Source organism: Alosa pseudoharengus, unplaced genomic scaffold (genome assembly GCF_046254945.1).
Source record: "Alosa pseudoharengus isolate Yale_2024_CS ecotype anadromous, Long Island Sound unplaced genomic scaffold, YU_APseudo_1.1 YU_APseudo_1.1_scf_24, whole genome shotgun sequence".
NCBI lineage: Eukaryota > Metazoa > Chordata > Actinopteri > Clupeiformes > Clupeidae > Alosa > Alosa pseudoharengus.
Genome location: NW_027468689.1, coordinates 8,485,055 through 8,493,235, shown reverse-complemented (window position 1 = coordinate 8,493,235; position 8,181 = coordinate 8,485,055).

Sequence of the window (8,181 nt, the reverse complement as noted above, 5' to 3'; positions counted from 1 at the left end):
TCAAACGGGTGTCTAGGTTCTTGGTAAGTTGAAAGCCTTTATGTTTCGTGCATCTTGGAATTGTTCATTGAAATTCATATCCTAAATTACAAAGGGGGGAAATATTATATGACATAGGCAGGGGCGGAGCTACGTGGTGGCCAGGGGGGGCCACGGCCACCACTGGTCAAAGCTTGGCCACCCTGCTGGCCCCCCCAGCTCCGTTCAGTGAAAAGTAAAAAAGAAAAATATAATTGCTGCCGTTTTTGACGGCACTTTGCCAACACTTTGCAAAGCAGGGACTGAACCAATTACTGCACTCTTATCTACGACCATTGGCCCAGTCAGGAAGTGTAGCCCACAGTTGTGATCAAATCGTGATAGGCTAGGCCTAGTGCAGCAGCAGCAGCGGGACAATTCAAGTCATCTAGGGCTGGGCGATATATCGGTATTACGACTACGACCGATATATTTTTGAAAACGATATGTAGTTGAGACAATATCGTAATACCGGTATTATGTCAAATAATGGGCCATTTTATCAAAGCCACTTGCTCTTCTGTGTTCAGACCATTCAGATAGCCGCAGCTCTGCTCAACTGCGCCCCTTGCGTGTGCACGTTCTCCCTCGCAGCACTACAAACTTTCAAACATGACGGACACTGAGTCAGATTTTGTTTACCTTGATCAGAGGTTGGTGCTGATGCCTATTCCGTTGGCACATCAACGGCTAGACCGAGAATTCTCGTTGTGAAATCAAAATTCCACTGGAGCTCCAAGCGGTTTTGTACACGCAGATTTAAGTTACAACACTGTTTAGCCGCTACAGCTCTTCGACTCACGGTAAAATGTCATTTTTGGTACATAGCCTAGCTAATTTAAATACACTGATGAATGCTTGCGTTTAGCGACAGTAGCAGATCTAAAGTCCTCAGGGAGACAACATAAACGCTGATTTTATTAAGAGGATATGCACGCGACTCGCGAGCAGTTAGGGCATCATTTTTTTATGATTCCTGAAACCCCATTCAATCGTGCATAGGGATTTTTCTTACGAACCGGAACATGCAAAAATGAACGCATACAAAACGACGGTAGCGTCTCACACTCTTGATGAGTGACTCAGTTACGTTGTTTAAGTAGCCTAATTTTTTTAAACTTTTTTTGTTGTTGATAGCAACATGTCTAGGCCATCATAGTCTACATTTGCTTGTCATCTAGGCCCTATCAAACCCTTACAGGTAAAAAAAACTGCATTGTGTGACAAAACTGCAGATTTTTTCAATATTGTTGTGCCCAAAATAGCCTATTGCATTGTGCAGTACAATGTAGGCCTGCTTTGTCAGTCAGGGTCAACTTTTGGTCTTTTGTTATTTGCGCAGCTTTATCAGAGCAACTGTAGCCTATGCCTAGTGTAGGCCTATGTTATTGTTTACACTTCTTTGCACAGCTCTGTTAGAGCAGTCTGAAGTTAATATAATTAAAACTGGCTGTGTTGTCATAATTGTTGTGTTGAGTGAATATATGAAGCACTTCGCTCTTTCTGTTTGAAATATCAATATCGTATCGATATCGTAGGCTATATCGCCAATCAGCCCCAAAATATCGGGATATCAGTTTTGGTCCATATCGCCCAGCCCTAAAGTCATCTGTTAAAAACACTGACTACTTCTTAACCTCATGCAGTAACAACATGAGTTGATGATGAGTTGGAACATTAATGCTAATAAGATGTTAGAATGTGTCACGAATCATAGCCAAGTGAGCTGCGTTGGGCTGTCCTTAGGTAGGCTCTGACATTGACGTGTGGGGCTGATCAGAAATAATCGGATGCCTGCGGTAACACTGTTACAAAAATATTTCGATAAAATTCAGGTGAAATGCAAGCATATTAGGCACATATCATGGCTCCAATAAAAGTAGGCTAATGGGGCCTAGGCTAGGCTACTTTATATAAAAAACATAATTTGCTGACTGCGTGTGGTTCTTGCCATAGCTGGTCAGGCAGAGGCTGCTTTGCATGAGTTCTTTGTTACATTGCTCCAGAACTGTTCATCGCAGCGAGATGAAACTTTAATTGCGTGACAGAGCAGAAGTGGGGTTTTCCAACGAGACTAAACTCTTGCCTGTGCGATCAAGTATGAAAACAAACAAAAAAATCATGAAATTAAATCAAATTGATTCATATTTATAGTTTACCTGCGCACCCATTAGGCTACTCTCGTTTGAATTACTCGCGAACCCGTGATCGCATAGATATGGCAAGCATATCAGAAGAAAGGAGAGACAGGGCTATCTATTGGTACCAAGTATATCGATGCTTCTGGGCTATAAAAACAGACAACGTGACTGCAAAATAACATCATGTACAAAAACCAACTATCGTTTGAATTAGGCCCTATTCACGAACCCGTGATCGGATAGATATGCCACGCATGTCAGATGAAAGAGGAGATACAGAGCTATCATTTGATACCAAGTACATCCTTCTGGGTTATAAAACAGACGAAATGACATCAAAATAATAACTTCATATAGCTCCACTTACCCCACGTTTGTGTGTGTTGTAGTGGCAAGGCATGTTCATAATCCAACGCTATCATGTGTTTCTCTATGGCAAAGTATGTTTATAATGCGGTTTTGAGATCCCAGCAAATTCCTGCATGGCATCCAATTCGAGACTCACATTGCATCCCAATTTATTCGACAAAAAAACACCTTTTTGCCTTCACTTTGTTCATGACAATGCAGTAAAAAGTTGTTTTAGAATCATCATGAGTGTACACACAGAACACGCAAACTCGTGTTCAGTCAGGTCAGATCAGTTCGTGTCACAGATATGGAGCGCAGAAAGGGCCTTTTTCATTACTAAATAAAAATGGCATTTATTTCTGTAAGGCGCACACCACATGTCTGTAAATTGCTCAGCCCCAAAGCCCCCCTCCACTATGGTTCTTATATTGCCAGATTCAGGACAGTCTGCCCTACACATACATGAAAGTCATGTCCAGCTGACAGAGATACATTTCAAAATAAGAATGGTATAATATGCTTTTAGTCTTTGTATTATTTAAAAATCAAAATTAAATCAATGCAAGTATTAATATGAATTGGTGGCAGATCTGGGTAGCCTAGACTGTTCTGAAAAAAATATAGCATGTGTAAATGGCACTTACAATGACCAGGATAAATGCTTATAACTAAAGGTAGTGGAAAAGCCCTTAAAACAGTCTAGGGTTCTAAGGGTAAATTTCTTAATTCAGAGCCATGTTACTTACAGCCAAGTACTTGAGAGTGGAGTGGATTAGAGAGTGGATAAGAGTGGATATCAGAAAGAAATATAGTTTGGGCATCAGTATAAGATTAAATATCTGAATACAATATTTGTAGTATTTATTATTGTTCTTTAACATCATTTGAATAAGACTGATTAAGTAAGGTGCATTATCATAATGTACTTTTTTATAGCATTGGCTTATGGAAAATGATTTGGAGTGGACAACAAACTGACCTGTGTATCAGTGTTGGCTTTACACAATTTATTACCATTATTAAAATAGGCTATCCTAATCTTCAAAACTTTTTGAGTAGTTTTTAAATAGTAGTTTTGATTCCCAAGTGCCACCCCAATAAAAAGTCTGGACCCAGCTGGCCCCCCCTATAAAATAATCCTGGCTACGCCCCTGTGCACAAGGTAGACTATGTCAGTTTGAGGTCATACTTTTGTCATAGTTCTGTAAACACAGGGATCCAAACTTCAAGTATTAAAGTAGTGTTTATTTACACACATCAAAACAAACACAAGTGTGTTTTTCCAAGTCAAAACACAAAATAGCATTTCACTGAGACAAAACAAATCAGTCTACATCGGGTCGTCTCTCTCAAAATTCTGTCTACATCACATGCAATGTCCTAGTCCAAGGCACCGGAAAAAATATATTCTGGAATGACGTATCCAGGCCTGACATGACAATATCCCCACATGTAGACTGTTTTTTTGTCTGTAAAAGGGCTATTTCTTTCTCTTCTCACTCTTCCTGCTCACTCCATTGTACCCATTGTACATTACCTGTGGCTTACGTAAGCACATTTTCTGTAACTATGGCTTTTTTTTAGTAAGCACACAATGTGCCATCAACACACTGATGGTATGAATAAAAAACACATCTGGCTTTTGCTTTCTCTGTGCACAAGGTAGACTATGTCAGTTTGAGGTCATACTTTTGTCATAGTTCTGTAAACATACAGGGATCCAAACTTCAATTATTAGTGTTTATTTACACACATTAAAACAAACACAAGTGTGTTTTTCCCAGTCAAAACACAAAATAGCATTTCACTGAGACAAAACAAATCAGTCTACATCGGGTCGTCTCAAAATTCTGTCTACATCACATGCAATGTCCTAGTCCAAGGCACTGGGAAAAATATATTCTGGAATGACGTATCCAGGCCTGACATGACAATATCCCCACATGTAGACTGTTTTTTTGTCTGTAAAAGGGCTATTTCTTTCTCTTCTCACTCTTCCTGCTCACTCCATTGTACCCATTGTGCATTACCTGTGGCTTATTTATAGTGCTTAGGCTGATTGCAAAGTGAACTAATTATCTAAAACAGTTTTCACATGAGAAAGTGTGCCAGAGAGTTGGCAAAATAATGTAAATAATGCCTGTAGTGCCTACAGTTGTGCAAAGTGTGTGTTACAAAATTGCAAGCTGAGTGCAAAGCAGTGTTTGTGCTTTTAGTTTTGCGAACTCAGTGAGTGGTTTTGCCATTTGTGTGTAGAGTTTTGCAAAAAAAGCCATAATTACAAAAAATGTGTTTAAGCATTCAGAAAAAACTAATACTAGATTTGTTTTCTTTTTTTTACAGCCTGTACCCTCGATCTATTGACCAAAGGAGATTTCTGAGATGCACACATGTGAACAATATGACTTAATTTACATAATGACGTCCGCCCAAAGAAAGTGCCGTTTTGGCAACCATTTTGTTTTGTAATTAGATGGTCAAAAACTCAAAACTCAGTTTGGGAACAGGGCTAGTTGGATTCAGCACACCTTAATTATGCTAAAAAGTCCTGTTCTCTGATGATGCTGTGGCACAACAGGCTACAGCGCTCATACCATATAAGGGTCCAAGTGCCCACGGGGTCCCAGGTTCGAATCCGACCTGCGGTCATATCCCAGTCCCACCCCATCTCTCTCTCCCACTTACTTCCTGTCTCACTCTTCACTGTCCTATACAAATAAAGGCAAAAAAGCCCCCAAAAATATACTTTAAAAAAAAAAAGTCCTATTCCCAACTTTTACTAAAAAATGTCTCTAGAATGCGCACATCTCAAAAATAGCACTTGTCTGTTAGTACAAACCACCGGTCAAGGTTTTAATCACAGATTTATTAAACCATACTTGAAATGAAGTGGTGCAACATAGCGCAAATTAAATGCAGAGCCGGACAGTAACGGAGTACATTTACTTGAGTACAGTACTTGAGTACAATTTTGAGAGATCTGTACTTTACTCGAGTATCATTTTTGGGGAGTACTCATGACTTTACTCAAGTACATTTGAAAGGCAAATATTGTACTCTTTACACCACTACATTTCTATCCATAACCGTGAGTACCCGTTACTTCTTCTAAAAAAAAAGGAATGTTCACCTGTCTCTCATTTTGTGTTGATTTGTGGAGTATTTAAACACTGCCCTTTTAGTTGACTTTGACAGATTGTCACGGTATGTACTGTTTGCTACCTGACTGCCACGTGAGTGAGACTACGTGAAGCTCTTTAAAGAGAGATAATAGTTACTGTTCTTCCCGGTTGGAACCCTGCCTGTTTTTGACGAAGTCTTCTGCCTGTCTTTTTTGGATTACCTGCCTGTACCTGTCCGTCTGTTTCTGTCTGCCTGCCTGCCTGCCTGTTTACGAAACCTGCCTGTACCTGGACTCTGATTTGCCTGCTGGACTGTTTGTAAATAAATCATTTTGATCTGCAACTGATTCCCGTTCTGAGTCGTGACATCACCATTGTCTTTAGCCTAAGTAGCCTACTCACTAACTGGCGTTAACCTTCCGGCTTGTGAAAATCACCCTTAAGAATATCAATTAAATGTCCATAGTGTCAATGTTCCCTCAAATACTTATCTGTTCTGATTGTAGTTTGTCATATTTGTCATAAGTTATGCAGTTATACAGGTTACACTATCATGATCATAATCTGCCATGGATCCCTATCTTTTCACTGTTATATATATAGGCTACGTTCTTGGGTAAATTAGCCTATTATAATTTTAAACTTGTTTTATTTGCCTTTCTACCAGAGGCGGACAGAGTACACAGCTTCATTACTTGAGTAAAAGTACAGATACCCTTTGCTAAATTTTACTCAAGTACAAGTAAAAGTACAACAGTCAGATGTCTACTTAAGTAAAAGTACTGAAGTACTTGTTTTTAAAAGTACTTGAGTATCAAGAGTACAAGAGTAGCCTACATTTTCTAAATATTGCATTACTACTGCCACAGTGCTTACATTTATGTACAGAAACGTCCTACATGGAGTTATGAAAATTTTTAATGTTAATACCTTGGAGGATGTAAAAGGAATTGAAAGTAAAATCAAGTCATTTTCATCTTTTTACCATGTTGCCAGGGATGGGCAGTATTTCTAATACATGTATTTAAAATACGTATTTCAAATACAAAATACTATTTTGTAATTGAAACACTTGAAGCGAACACTATCATTAACTAGTTCAGTCTGGCGAGGTGGGGCCACGGGTTGGCACATTCCCAGGATGGACCTGCTGCGTCTTCATCCATTGTTTCGTCCATGGTTTCGTGTCTTATCTAAATCTGACCATGGAGTTGAGTTTGGCGGAAAGCTGATTGCTGATAGGCTGTCCCAATCAGTGGTGCCTGCACAATCCAATCACGTATAAGTATAAGTATATATACTCTTTTGATCCCGTGAGGGAAATTTGGTCTCTGCATTTATCCCAATCCGTGAAACACACTCAGCACACAGTGAGGTGAAGCACACACTAATCCCGGTGCAGTGAGCTGCCTGCAACAACAGCGGCGCTCGGGGAGCGGTGAGGGGTTAGGTGCCTTGCTCAAGGGCACTTCAGCCGTGCCTACTAGTTGGGGTTCAAACCGGCAACCCTCCGGTTACAAGTCCGAAGCACTAACCAGTAGGCCACGGCTGCCACAAATACATGTTTCAAATACAAAATACTATTTTTAATTGAAACACTTGAAGTGAAAACTGTCCTTAACTTGTTCAGACAATTGAAATAGTCTGGCGAGGTGGGGCCATAGGTTGGCACATTCCCGGGATGGACCTGCTGCATCTTCATCCATTGTTTCGTCTATGGTTTCTCTCTTATCTAAATCTGACCATGGAGTTGACTTTGGCGGAAAGCTGAAGGTGATTGCTGATAGGTTGTCCCAATCAGTGGCGCCTGCACTATCCAATCACGTTTGAGAGGGAAACAACAAATTGAGGGTTTCCGAGATTTTTCTTTTTTCCTTTTTTTTTAGAAGAAGTAACGGGTACTCACGGTTATGGATAGAAATGTAGTGGAGTAAAGAGTACAATATTTTCCTTTCAAATGTACTTGAGTAAAGTCATGAGTACTCCCCAAAATTATACTCGAGTAAAGTACAGATCCCTCAAAATTGTACTCAAGTACTGTACTCAAGTAAATGTACTCCATTACTGTCCGGCTCTGCTTTCTACCCACTTGTATACCTTGTGTTTGTGATCCTCTCAAGCTTTTCTGTAGCCTACACTGCTCTACATCAGCATCTCCTAACTTAAACTCTCTGTTCATCTTGTCCTCACAGCTCTGGTGATGGTCATTGAACTGGAACCGACACATCGTGTTCACAATGCTAATCTTTTTCACGTCACACTAATCTTTTCACGTTCACGTTTCATTAACCCTGTCGTTTGGCTCCTATGCCAACTTTATTACTCTTTCTTTATATACTCACATTCTCTTGCTCATCTTTAACAGGATAATAAAACATAAACTGTTTAACATCGTTATGCTTTATTTCAGAGATGATCCAGCTAAGCATTCCCAGTGAGTATCCTTATCTTATCTTTGGGGGTAGGCTCCACCCCTGCCGTCTCGTTCCAGCAGGATCTGCCAGGGTCTGCATGCTCAGTGACCTGGACCTAGGACGGGGCCTATGCCA